The sequence below is a fragment of the Arachis duranensis genome, chromosome 2 (assembly GCF_000817695.3).
Source record: "Arachis duranensis cultivar V14167 chromosome 2, aradu.V14167.gnm2.J7QH, whole genome shotgun sequence".
In the NCBI taxonomy this organism is placed as follows: domain Eukaryota; kingdom Viridiplantae; phylum Streptophyta; class Magnoliopsida; order Fabales; family Fabaceae; genus Arachis; species Arachis duranensis.
In genome coordinates, this window is record NC_029773.3 from 15,601,199 (window position 1) to 15,616,125 (window position 14,927).

The 14,927-nt window shown below is 30.3% G+C and overlaps 1 long non-coding RNA gene across 2 annotated transcripts; it reads left to right on the forward strand.

Moving 5' to 3' along the window:
* Positions 1-5,380: 5,380 nt before the first annotated feature.
* On the forward strand, positions 5,381-8,572 carry LOC107472447 (uncharacterized). Of its 2 annotated transcripts, none has more exons than XR_002369914.2 (3): positions 5,381-5,915; positions 5,997-6,144; positions 8,173-8,572. It is a non-coding gene; the product is annotated as an uncharacterized LOC107472447 (long non-coding RNA). The 2 variants fall into 2 exon arrangements; XR_002369915.2 differs by lacking the exon at positions 8,173-8,572 and adding an exon at positions 7,708-7,816.
* The last annotated feature ends 6,355 nt before the right edge of the window (positions 8,573-14,927 follow it).

Here is a 14,927-nt window from a genome sequence, read left to right on the forward strand (position 1 = left end):
AAACAAATTATTAAGTGCCTTTTTCGTTATTGTACTTTTCTAATTCAATATAATTACCCGCACCAGGAAACAGCATACTACTAATTTGTGGCTCATAAAAAAAATTTCAGGAAAATAGTATGATCTTTAATGATTTCTAAATGCCAAGATAGCTTAATTTTGAGGAACCATTGGGAACAATATATTCCAATTTCAGAATTACAAGAAAAAAAATCTATAGAGAAAATAATTAAAGACAAAATGCCCAAAAAAAATATCTATGCTTTAACTTGGATTAAAAGATAATTTCAAATTACTAATTACATCACTCTCAAGGATTGAAACTTATGTATTACTTTCTTCCAACCACATGCAATCAATCACATTTTGCACTGCAAGGGAAATTACTAGTCTGCAAAATTAAGCTAGTTTTCAATAGAAAATCCAAAACTGAAGTAGAACCATTCATCTTCTAAACCTGCAACAACCTCAAACTCCTTAAATCCTTCCAAACGTTTGTAAAAGGCCCTAGATTCCACTTAGTGAATCCTAACTGCAATCAAAACTCATAACTAACACTTACTACAACAAACAGAGAACCTGAAACTTGGGGCCTGAAACAGACTTAATCCTTGTACTAAAGTTGCTCAACCAATAAATTAAGCACAATAAGAAGGTGAATCAGCTTTATGTTTAGTCGATTCATGTATCACCGTTTTGGGTTATAATTCAATATATAAATGGTGCAGCAAATCAGAATTTTTCATTCTACAACATATAAATTATTAATACAGAATACCATAGCATAAACTCATCAACAAGCAACAACTAATAAAATCAGAATTCAGAATTAATGGAAAATAAAAAAATTAAAGTATGAAAAAAATGAAAAAAACAGCCACCAATTATCAGAAATTCATAGAACAAAACATCCATTAACAAAAACAATAGCCACCAACTTCAAAAAATCAAAATCACCATCAAATTCATGAAAAAAAAAGCAAAAACCTAAACTAAAATCCCAAAATACAAGAAGAAAAGGAGAGAGTAGTGAATCTTACTAGGGATAAGAGAGAAATGGCTGAAGAGGTCAGAAACGCCGGTGAAGAGAAGAGCGGCGAACGACGGGAAGAGAGCAAACGGAACAGGGTGCACGGGGCGGTGCGGTGATGATGCAGTGTGGGCCGGCTGAAACGGACAGTGACGAGGCCGTGACGATGGTGGTCGGAGGTTGCTGGCTGGGAAGACGGAGAGAATGCAGAGGAAGGGTGCAGAGAGAGACGAAGGGTTTCGTGAGGAGAGGAGCACTGTTGAACAACAAATGTGGTGCTCTATGTTGGAAGTGGGAAGTGGGAACTAGGAAGAGGAGTTAGGGTTAATTTTCTATATATATATGCAAAGTGAAATTACTTAAAAACCAAAATAAAAATTAAATTCATAAGGATATTTAAGTAATTTAATATATTCGGGGATTGTGGGGAATACGAAGACGGGGACGGGGATTCCCGCTCGGGTCCCCGCATCTGCTTCGGGAGAATTTTGTCTCCATCTCCGTCCCCACAGGAAAAATTTTTCGCCGTCGGAGCCCCATTCGGGACGGTCCCTGCGGGGATCCCTGCTTCCTGGGGATTTTTGACACCCCTAATTAATTCGGTAAGAATCATTATATATACTTATTTTCTTACATAAATATACTAAATAATGAGAATCTACTACTATGGTTTAGTGGCTATGTCATTCCTTACTAAATTTTGGTGATTGTTTAGCATAATTTGTGTTATTAAATTTTGGTACTGTTTATGGATCTTTATGATAAATTTAGTATCCAGTCACTAATCACAATTTATCAATAAAAAATTTTTGAACAGGATGAATCTAGAATTTTAGTAAAAAAGAAATCAAAAATTAAAATTTTTTATAATTAAATATAATATTATATATTTGATTAATTTTTTTAATTTAAAAATATTAATAAATTCTTGTCAAATAAAGAAGTTATCTTTATTCTTATAAGATATAAAAATATCTATTTTTTATTTTTTGTTAATTAATTTATTTTATTAAGTATTGGATAAAATATGTAAAATATACTTGTTTAATGAACTTATTTAATATCTAATAAATAATAATTTTAACATCATAAAAAATTTTAAAGTAAAAAATAAAATCATTTTTAAGTCAAACAAATTCGATCAATTATAATATTTATATATTAAAAACATAAAAAATAAAATTTATATAAATAAAAATGTCTGTTCACAACACAAAATATGAATAGAAATTAAATAAATTTATGAGTGTGGATAAAGAAATTGTTATGATACTGTAATTTACGTTTTATTGAATTGATTATTTTTTTCAATTTTTACATTTATTCTGCAGAAGCAATTACACTGTTCAATATTATACTTCGAAAAGGAATATCGGCTCTAATAATTCTGTCTCCGTCTATCAAAACAACTAAAAATGCATCAAAAAAATTAAAGTAAGCATACGCCGTACAAAAAGTTTACGCTCCTCTTTATCTCTAAAGTTAGGATGTCCTAACCAACCGACGGCTATTCCATCTCCATTATCCAATGGATATGAATGAGTCGAATTACTTATCTCTCGGTCTATTAGTGAATTATCTCTCCAGCAATTATGAAAGATGTTCCACTAAAAATATTCTTATTATTGTTTCAACTCATATTCCCCAAAAAGTAGATCCTGCTCTAATAGCTCTGAATAAATTAAATACATGCATTAAGATACGAAGGCTTCTTATTCTACAACAACGAAAGCACTTTTTCATTCTTTCATATACTAGGAGATTTCACTTGAAAAGGAGAATGTTCCATACATGGACTCGGATACATAACCATAACTATGGATTCTAATGTACGAGATCTTGTTGCAATTACCAATGAGACCCTATCGATTAGTATTATACAAAAACAATTCATTATAGACACTAATATAATTAGATCTGCTCTTCATAGACAAACTTGGAATTTGCAATCTCAGGTAAGATCAGTTCAAAATCATGGGATCCTTTTCTATTAGATAGGAATGGATATTTCAAAAAATGTATTTCTTAGTAATTGCTCTAACTAAAAAGACGAAATCATTTTTCATTATCTCGATTGAAGTAATGAGCCCTAATATTGGTATATTAGGAGTTCATTACTTCAACTAGTCTCTGTATTTTTCGAATAGCTCTCTTAGTTATCGAGAGAATTGCCCAAAAATAATATATAAAGCATATTCAGTAAAACTTACAAGTAAATCGGATATACAAAATTACCTTTTTTTTATTTTAGAATATTGGTGTAATATTGAAGTACATTTGAATTGTTTATGTGAATTACCTTAAATATATAAATTTTATTATTTTATTTGTGTAGTATTATTTTAAAAATTTTGCTAACTTGTGCATTAAGAATATAAATTAAACATACCATAAAAATTAAAAAATATATATTTTATAAATGTTATTACAAAAATTATTTATTTTTATATTTTTAATGCATTAAATACATTAAAAGAATTAAAAAAATTCTATTGTTATTTTTTTAAAATGTGTCTTTATTTTTAGAACATAAGTTAATTAAATCCTTATTTTAATTATTCTGGATGATAAAAGTACTGCATTAATAAATGTGTATTAAATTTTGAAAATTGTTAGACTGTTAGAGGGTAATTGAGAAAGTCTAGGGACTAGTACTTTTATTAAAATTTGGTCAGCACTTAAACTAATAAAAAAAAGTAAGTAATCTTACACCATTAGATGTAATCTCATACCATTAAAAATACTAATAATAACTAATTAATGATTACAAATTATAAAATTTACTGACTCTCTAGCATTCTTAATTAAAATTTTTTTTACCATTATTTTTAGCTATTGACGCAGTTATTTTAGTTTAATAATTCAACAACATATTTTATTCTATTAATTAATAATAAAAATAATAAATTTTAATAATTTTTTAGTATTTCTTTTAAATTTTATTTGGAGGATAATTGTATTGTAGAAAAATTATGATTGGGTACAAGTGAGAAAAAATGGTAAAATTATAGCCAAATAATTTGCAATAATTTTTTCAGGATTTGTCCAGCTCTACAAGTCCGAAATGCTATCCAATATCTTCAAGCCATTGGAACAATGGTTTGGATCATTTCTCCGCAGTCTCAATCCAACATAGCATGAAAGCTGCTTATTAGATTAGCCTTTTTTGTCATTTTAAGGATCATTTTAGGGATTCTTTGGTAATTTTTATGCACAGTACAAAATAAATGATTAACTTGAAAATGGACAGTACATGGAAGAGCAGATTTTTGTTATACGGAGCTCGTCCCTCGTTTTTGTGAGTAAAAATTATCTCCCATACCTGTTTCTCAACGGGTAAATTCCTGCGAGTATCCGTTCCGTCGGAAATTTTTGCCATGCCTTGTTGTGAAATGACACCAATGCCCTCTTCTTCCTATCCGTAATTGAACCAGCAGAACTAAAAATTTAACTGAAATTAAATTAAATTAAATTAAATATAATAAAATAATATATTTATGTATAAAATATATAATTTTTTTTAAATAAATAATTTTTTATATTTTATTATTTTAAATTAGTTTACTATTAAAAAATTAAATTGGTTCAACTAATTAACTATTATTTAATTATTTTTTTATTTTTAATTAATTCATTACTAATCAATTTTTATCTTGAATTGAACTTGTTTGATAAATAATTCCTAATTAATCTGATCGATCCAATTCTCAGAATAATAATACAACAAAATTTGCTAATACCTTAAATCTATGTCGTAAGGAACAGATCAGAGCACCAATAGTATAACAGGGATTTAATTAGTTTGTGCGTACAATAATAACGGGTTAATGCATATTGTAAGACCCCAAATTTTGAAAATTAAATAATAAATTATTTATAATTTATTTTATTTATTCGAAAGCATATTTTCAGAAATTTTTGTATTAATTGAGTACTTTTAATTATTGATTTAAAACTTTAGTGATTTAAAAACAATGAGAATTTTATATGCGTTAATTTGAATAACTAGATTTTGAACTTTATTTTATAATTTTAAAAAAAATTAATTTAAATATCTCTAATTATTGAATTAGAGTCTTTATTTAAAAAATAAATTATAAGTTGATAATTAAATAGTATTTTCATAGATATTATTATTTGATTAAATTTGATTTCAAATTATTACTCTATTACCTTTAATTTTATTAAAATTACTAAAATATCCAAAATTTTCAATTTCAAACCCTAATTTCACTAACCCTAACCTCTCTCATTCAATTCACATACACGTGCCCCTCTCCACCCGTTTGTTTCTCAGTGAGCCACGCTAACCCTCCCTCACCACTCATTCACTCATAAACAGAACACACACCACACACAAAACAAATAAACAAGCGCATACACAGACATATACACGGAGAGAAGAGAAGAGAGAGTGCTGCGAGCCAGGGACGACGCGAGGAAGGAGAGGAGCCATCGTGCTCGGCCGCTGCTAGCTCCATCGCATCCTACGCCGCGCCATCGCCCCCAGACCGCGTCCGTTCCGTTCAGCCACCGCCGCTGCCGTCGTGTGGGTGAGAGAGAGAAGCTGAGAAAGACTCAGCCGCGAGAACCAGAGGCGCGTGAGAGAGGGAAGACACGATCGACGAAGGGAAGGGAAAAGGGTTTCACCACCGCGGTGTCCGGCCACCACTGCTGCCTCCGACTGGAGCCCTAGTCACCGGAGCCCCTATCGTCGCCGTTGCATGTGAGAGGAGGAGATGACATTGCTGATTTGGATTCTGCCCATGTCCCTCATCGTCACTGGAATCACGAACCAGAGGCGGAAGGAGGCATTCCTCCATCGCCCGCCAGCCACCAAGCTATGACTAAATTGGAGACATTGTTTCTCTTACCTTCCGTTTTGGTAAGCTTATGAAGAAATTGCTCTGTCTCTGCCCTGTATCACCTTGCTCCGCAATTGTTTCTGATTCATTTAGTTTTTCAGAGTCATTATTGTCATTATTCGGCGTTGCCACCCTTGTCTAGAGCTATTGAATGTTTCTGCTGCGAGAATAATACTAGAATCGCTGCTGCTGCCACGAATTGGGGATAAAGGGGATACCTGCGTCAAAACCTGCTATTGCGACATTGAGGTAGGGGATTTGTTTTACAATAAATGTTTTAAGTTATGAATGCCAATAAAATTAAATGAGTAACTGCAAATGGTTTATGGTTGCTTTGTGTGAATAATTGTTGGAATTGAGTTGAATCATGGTTGTAGTTGGTGATTGGTTAATGATTTAATGTTGTAATTAATGACGATGTTGTGTATTTTGAAGTTATACTTGCTGCTAGTACTTGTTGATGTTGATCTTGTGTATGGAATGTTGCTGTGGCTGCTGGAAATTGATTTGATGAATCAGAACTTGAGATATGTTGTTATAGATGAGGTGCTGAAGAATGGATACTGTGATAATATTGTTACGTTGCACTTATGATATGAAATTGTGATATATTGAATTAAGAGTTCTTGGGCAACTTTGGTTAGTCAAAAAAAAGTTAGAAATGTGGTTTTAGATGAATCCTAGGCTTGAATATAGGATTTGGTATGTGAGGTTGTTGGAAATACTTTGTACAGAATTTCTGCAGAAATCTGCATAATTGGCAGCAGAACAAAGACTTTTTAGGAGGGGTCCAGACTTAATTTTTAGATGAAATTATTTTTCTGTAAAACTTTAGTGTGTCTTGAATATTCCATAATAAAATTCATGGAGTTTGGCGAAGTGGTTTGGAAGATACGATTTTTTGAAATTTAGTGGTTGCTGCAGATTTTTCTGGTTTTCTGGTTCTGCAGTACCAACTTCCAGACGCTATAACTTTTAATTTAAACAGAATTTTGAGTTGATTTTAAAAGGATTTTAAAGATTTATCAGTCTATTTTAAGTGAGTACAAGTTTCATGTTCATATCTATTTTGTAGACTTAGATAAGTCACTTGGAAGGTCGGTTGTTTGCTGGAAACTCTGAACTGGTTTATGAAAACAAAGCTCCACTTCCAATTGATAATTAATTAATCAAATGAAATGATATGAACCTGAAATTTGTGGATTCTAAAACTTAGGGATGTTGACTGTAATCTCACCAAAATTTAGAAGTAACGAATTAGAATTGAAATTATTATGGAATTTATAAAAAACATGGCTGCTGTCTATTTTTTGAATTTTTGTAAATGCAATAGCAGAATTTTAAAGCTTGTACAAAATTCAATTCTAATCCAAATTCAGTAAAACCTAACTTAAATTAAAGATTAAGATCTCTAGAGTTACCTTACCAACATGGTTTTGAATTAGACAAACTTAGGAAATGAAAAGGAATGTAAGTTGTCCCTAAGAAAGGTTAAAGTTAAGGACAATGATATTGAGAGATATAGTGAAGAAAGAAAAATGAGGAATAAGGAATGAAATAAAAGTTGAGAAGTATATTGAATGGGCCTTTGTGCCGAGTGCTAATGCGGAAGTGTCCGCCTAACTGATATCATATTGTATGTTTTAATGGGCCTTTGTGCCGAACTGCTAATGCGAAAGTGCCTGCCTAATGGATAGCCTGAGATTGCTAATGCGGGAATGTTTGCCTAATTGATAACACTGTTCTTTCTGTGATACACATTGAAATGTTATTATATGAGGCCTAATTGACACGGGTAACCGTGATGCCAAGGTGTCTAATTGACATAGTAAAGGGGCCATATTCGGGGTTCACTCCGAGTAACGTCGGGTTGCGGGTAGACAACCGACGCATGAGCTCATGGCCTGCGCTAGGAACAGGCATGCATCACAAATTGTTTGTGCATTTGATTGTGATTGCTTACTATTCATTCTTTCTGCTACATGCTAGGTGCGGTTGTTTTGGTGATGTACTGGTGTGCTTTATGGATATTTTACTTGTGTTGTAGTCTTGATAATGTATTTAGGAATGTTGTTTATGGATAAGGAATTGTTAATGTGACTGGGATTTTGTTTAAGTAACGTGATTTAAAGAAAGGAATTTAAAACAGTGAAATTGTTTTTGTGATATGAACTAGCTATTTGTATTTACTCTGTTTTTTTTTTTTTTACGGCGTTCACGTTCCCTACTGAGAACGTGTGGCTTTGTTCTCACCCCAAAATCTTCCACCCCTTTCAGTGACACAGGTTCCAGGACCGAGTGTGAAGCTGCGAGCGATTATGAGTTTCTTTTGAATTCTTTTGTATAATATTTATCATTATTAGTAATTAAGTGATTATTATTACCTGTGTGTTTTTTATGAATGATTTTGATTAATGAGAAACAATATTTTCCTGCATTTTCTTAAAAATTGAAACGCGGTATCGAATTAAAGGCTCAATATTAAATAGTAAGTATGAAAAACAGGTCAGTAACGCCTTGCTTTTGGTACGATCATGACGTGCTAAAAGTTAGGGTGTTACACATATTCATGCTATTTATTGTTTGAGAAAATGACAATTTTTTTCTTCTGTCTAAATAAAACTATTTTCTCTTTTATTTATAAAATATATGTTTACTTTTTTTTTTACACCAAAAACAAAACACATTTTTTAGTTTATTTAACTAAAATATTTTTTAATAATTATTATAATTATATATAAAAATTAATAATAATTGTTTGGTTTATAATAATAATAACAATATAAAATAAATATTTTTAATAAAAAATTATGTAATTTTAATATTTTATCATTAATCATCAAATATGAAAAAATATTGAGATTAAATATTTTGTAAGATGTTAAAATATTTTATATTATGTGATAAAATATAAAAAAATAAATTTTATTACAATAATAATATTGAATAAACCAAATAATTATTTTATCACTACAACAACAAACAACAACAAAACTTTAACCCTTTAGGTTAGATCGACTATATGGATTAGTTGATGTCATTGAAATCTATCATAAATCATGTCTATAAATCATGTATGTAATGAGATTATTTACACAAAATTATATTATCACTAATTTATATATAATTATAATAATTATTAAAAGATAATTTGATCAAATAGACTAAAGAGTGTTTTTTTTTTACTAAGGGAATGGAGTGTATGTTTTATAAGTTAAAGGAAGAGAGTGTTACTTAAACATCCTAAAGATGATGGAAGTGTTATCACTATATTATAGAAGTATTAAATGTTAATTGTGAAATTTGTCAATAATTACAAGAGTTTTTGTAAGGACCCGATTTTTAGTAAACCGAATTTTCGACAATTCAACGATTTATTTCGTAAAATCTATAACCATGGCTCATCATGAATCAGTGAGGCGATCCAGATTTAAAAAAAAAAGAAAATTAAAGAAAAATATTAATAAATAAGTAAAAAAATTCTACCTTTATAAAGGTAAATATTCTCTTGACTATGTAGAGACCTGTTTATACTTGGTTTTGGTCTGCTTTTTCTCCCTAGAAATTTTTTGAGTTGAGATTTGCTTTTCATGATGATTTTGCTCAAGTTGAAAAAATAGCAGCATACCAAAGACTGTAAAATCAGTAATAATATAATTATCACCTTTGTAATTATCCTTTTAGGATTAATCTCAGCTACTCATTCTTGTTGTTATTCTTTTAAGAATAAACCTCAGCTGTTCATTGTTTTACCACAAGGTAAAACTTAATCCGAGACAGACCTCAGCCTAATACTCAGCGTACATCTCCTAGAGACACTGAATTCTCTTTCTTCTCTCTCAAGTAACACGGTCCCCTCTATCCCTAGAGTGGCCAAATTCTCTCTCTCTTTTATCTTTTTCGTAGTGTTTTTAACTCGAGCAACAAACTGCGAATAAATTCGATACAAAAGCGTTGACCAAGCTTCATAATTTTCACACCCCTTCCTTTTTCATTCTTTATCCCCTTGACCACTGGATTTTAGCACTTTTTATCACTATTAATACATGTTTTACTTCAGCCTTTATTTAAGTAGAAACAAAAAACACTAAGTTAAAGCTAAAAAAAATAAGTGAAAATAAAAAGAAAGAGAACCGAGCTTTAAAGAGAGAGAGAGAGAAGAGCACATCTTCAGCTAAGTTGAACATTTTTCCAACACATATTCATAGTGTTCATCTATTGTTCTTGGATGGTTTTTCAAGGATTCAAGCATTCTAAGTCCAAATTCTTGTTCTCCCTTGCTTTTCTTGTTTCATCATACAAATTCTAGCAAAGGTAACCATCATTATTCACCTTTTCTTTTTTGGTTTTCAACCTAAAACTAAGGGTCATGTTTCTCTCTTCTATGTCTAGAAAATTAATATTGAAGGCCTTAAAGGAGCATGCCAAAAGAACTAAAAAATTCAAGTTCAAAGTGGATGAAATTCATTCCTTTTTCCAGCACCATAATTCAACCAAGAGGACTCAATTTTTATTAATTGTCTTCTTACTTTTGTTTAGGTAATTTTTGGTGTGTAAAATGTGTAAGAACTTATTTGAACAAGAGGTAAGGATTAGGATTAGTTAGATTATCCTCATACTTAATTGGTGTTCATATGAGAACTATTTTATGATAATTTTGTGCATAAAACCTAATTCTGAAAATTGTATGATGCACAGTTATTTTGACTTGATATATATGAGAAATATAATTTTTTTTATGACCATGTTTCTTATATTTAAGAGCAAAAAATTTGCAGCACTTGACGTTTAAGTTTCAAACCTCAAAAGTCACTAAAAAGTGGTGGAAATCATAAAAAAAAAACCCTAAGAAAATCATCCACAAAAGGGTGTAAAAAAATCTACTTTAAAGTCCTCTGAAAAATGTATGGTGCATCACTAGGGGTATTTAGGCCACTTGTATAAAAAAGGGGTTAAAAATATAACTAACACAAGTTAGGTTAATAACTGTGGTCTTAGAGATAAAGTTATAATTATATGAAAAAACTGGATTAAAATTATAATTAATACAAAATTAACAAGTCTAAATAAAAGCTTTAGGTAAGTGATAAACCGCTATTTTACGGTTTATCTTATGCTCAATTAAGTGGATTTTATCAATTTTTCATACACTTGTTCATACAAAATGCATGGCTTTACATTCTCCTTCCTAATTTTGTGCTATAATTGAAAACATGCTTCTTTGACCTTATATTTGCTAATATTAATCCTCTCTTATTATCATTAGATGCCGTGATATGTGCGTTAAGTGATTACAGGGATTACAGAGCAGGAATGACTTTGAGGATGGAAAGGAAGCATGCAAAAGTGGAAGGAATTCAAGAAATTGAAGAAATTGTTGAGCTGTACAGCCTGACCTTCTCACACTAAAACAATCATAACTTGAGTTACATGGGTCCAAATGAGGCAGTTCTAGTTGCGTTGGAAAGCTAACATCCGGGGCTTCGAAATAATATATAATTTACCATAGTGGCCATACAGCGTATATATAGTGAACAACGATGTAATCATTTTTTCAACTTCAAAAAGCTACATTCTTTGTGATAATTTTTTCATAGGAATTAATTTTTTATTAAATTTTATGTAATATTTATAATACAATATTAACTTTTATTAATTATTTAGTATCTGTAGATGCTTTAAATATGTGTTCGTAATTTGTGTGTTATGTGCAACATTTAAAATATAGTTTTTATGGAAGTTTAAATACGGGTAACAAGAAACAGAAGGAGGTGAACTCACCGCTTAACAGGAACCATTCTCAACATGTTGAAGCTCACTCACCACCCAACTACAACCAGTACCACCACCAGCGTGAAATTATTTTTACTAATGCAGTTGATAAGATGACAACAGCCATAACCTCTTTGACGAAAATCCTCGAAAAACAAAACCAAGTGGCTTATCCATTGTACGTCGTTAATAGATCTAGATCGGACAATCCGTACATAGAAAATTTAGCTATTAATAATACGACGAATATTAATAATTCAAAAACTGATAACAAAGTTGACATAGATAAAATAATGAGCAAATTCATTCGATCCCAAGAATGTCTAAAAACAGTTGTACAACCCATCCTACACAAATTCTCCCCTAGCAATAATTCTGATAACCACGCAAACGACGTTACTCTCAAGGAGCTCTTCAAACCAAATGTCTCCCCACGAAGATCTTCTGAATTAGATTGGAATTCAAATACGGGAATATATATTGATAAAAAGGGTACCTCATCGTTTGTGCTGCCACGGCGTTCATGTGGCCCGAAAATTCCACAGGTATGTGTATAAAAACATGAAATTGTATTGTGATGACTTTGTTTAGTATTAATGTTTTTAATTTTATTGTTTAATTACACATGATTATGGCTGCGTGTTTGCAGTGGATGCCCATTAGTTTTAGACCACCGGAGGATATGATTCTAACGACGGATGAACTTGCTTGTGCCGCATATATTTTTGGTCCGGATTTAAAGTTTCAAGTTAATCGGTAACACCTTATAAGACTATTCGATTTGATGCAAGTCTACTTTATACTTTCGTAACAACAATTTTCTGAATTGAATATTTGCATGTGCATTCGTAAAGGGATGAAGTATTGGTGTCAACTCGTACCGCATATGCAAATAGAGAAAGTTTAGCCACGTTAATTCCAGGAGAACAAGTCATCCAAGATGTAAATATTTATTTTTTATTATTTAACATTAAAAAAGTATAAAATGTTAATGTTATGTATCGTAAAATTAAAAATATACAAATGTATTTATTTGTAGGTTATAGATTTCCTTGCTTGCATTCTCACACAATAGCATAAAAAGCTTAACAAGTTGCCCTCCGTATGGTTTCTGCCAACAACTTTTTCGGTAAGTTTTAGTACAAAAATACTGTGGATAAATTTGTATTTAATATTTTGTTTGGATTAAGTTTCAAGCAGCATATGAATAATTTGATGTCATATTTTTTTATGACAATATAATCAGCAATTAGCACTTACATGATCCAGACCACCTAATCAACTAAGGGAACAATATGCAGATAACTATATGTATAAGATTGAGTACTTATCAAGGGTAAGTCCTTTAATTTTTAGTAAATAAAATATGATTTATTTCATACAAATTGTATGGTTATTTTAATAGCATAGACTCACAATCCTCCTTATTTTGTAAATAAGTATATTTTTGTCCCCATCAACGACCTCAATGAGCATTGGTTCCTGATAATCTTAGACATAAAAAAAGAAAAGATCGTTGTGCTTGATTCTTGTAAAATACCAGACAGAAATTATGGTAGGCTATTATCAGTTAAAATCATGGTAAGTGGTCCAGTTTGATTTTGTTTGAAAGTAAATTTAGTTTTTCAACTTTTATTCTCTTTACTATTATGAATGTTTTGTATATAATAAAAAAAACACGACATCGTTTGAAATTACAATTGAAATTTGTATTTTAAGATCATTGCTATATTCGGTTTGTAAGTGATTTAATAGTTTGTTTAATTTGAAATTAAGGTTCATTTGTTAACACTAATATCGAATTAATAATTTTTAAATTTTTTATAATCTATTCATTTTAGACAGGTAATAAAAATTAACCCGTTACATTGCTTGCACTACACAGTATCACATTATATTTTATGTCACAGAGGCTATATTCATCGAACGAATGTTAAAACACAAATCTTTCTAAAATTCTAGTGAAATTACTGTACCTCAGATTTCTAAGTTTCGTATCGTGGAACCGTCTGACCTGCCACAACAGAGGAAAGGCTCGTAAGTAATATTATTTTAATTTTTTTTTTACTTTCATGTCTATTGAGTTTGTTATGTACGAATCATGTGTTCGGTTAAACTGATTAAGTAGTACAATCACACATTTAACTTTTCAGTAATGACTGCGGTATCTGGGTTGCTCAATGGATGAAAGAGTGCGGGTGGACTGATGATTTTGGCATCACGGTAATCAAATTTATTCAATTAATAATTTTTTTATTATTATTAGAAAAAAATGTAATATGTATCTAAGTGTATATATATATATATATTATTCTAATTGTTCCGTACTTTTTAAAATTATTAGGTCTCTGACAGTGATAGGATGATGCTAGCAATCGACTTGGTTAGCAAGGAATTCAATATGAAGAAGTCAGAAGTTATGGATAAGGCACATGCATATATGAAAGATATACTACAAAAATAGTCACGACTACAAAAGGATATGTAGTTTTTTTTTCCATCGCATTTTATTTTTTCCGAGACACATCATATTTTATTATGCATTTTTTAGTTTAAGTGATTCTTTGGTTATAGGATATTTTGTTCTCTTATCAAATCTATTGTTGAGTCATTTGATGTTTATTTCTATGCTTAATAAGAGAGCTAATATCATTTAACTTTAATCTTTTGATTTCAAGATAAATCCAAAGATATAACTTTTATGCATTATATAATTTAAAAGTTACTTATTATATAGCTATCTAATAACATTCTCAACTTAAAGTAACTGTTGTTTCTGGATAGTAATCAAATGATGATAATACTAATAAGAAGATTCACATTCGATTATGAAAATCGATCTCATCCTGAAGATATGATATCATTTTTTCTAAAAATGTAAAACCAAGCAATAATGTATAGTTTACTTAATGTGTATGTTGAAATAAATGTTAATTGTATATAGTAGCAGCCACACGTGGAATTGCAATGGCTGTATTTTGTCTCAATGTACTATATTACACTGCGATTTAAATATACAAGTCTTTAATTAAAAAACTTACATTTATGTGCTGTTTTTTACTAACTTAGTTCGAAATAATAAATTTTGATATCATTTTATAGGGTTACTGATATCAAATTTTGATAATTTGGCCAAAAATTATAAATGCTTTGTGTCTTAATTTTTTCAGCAAACCTTTAACAACTCATAAAAGTTTATAGCATATATGGTTTTAGATTATAGTGATAGACAATGGTAAAAGTTGCGATGATAATACCTG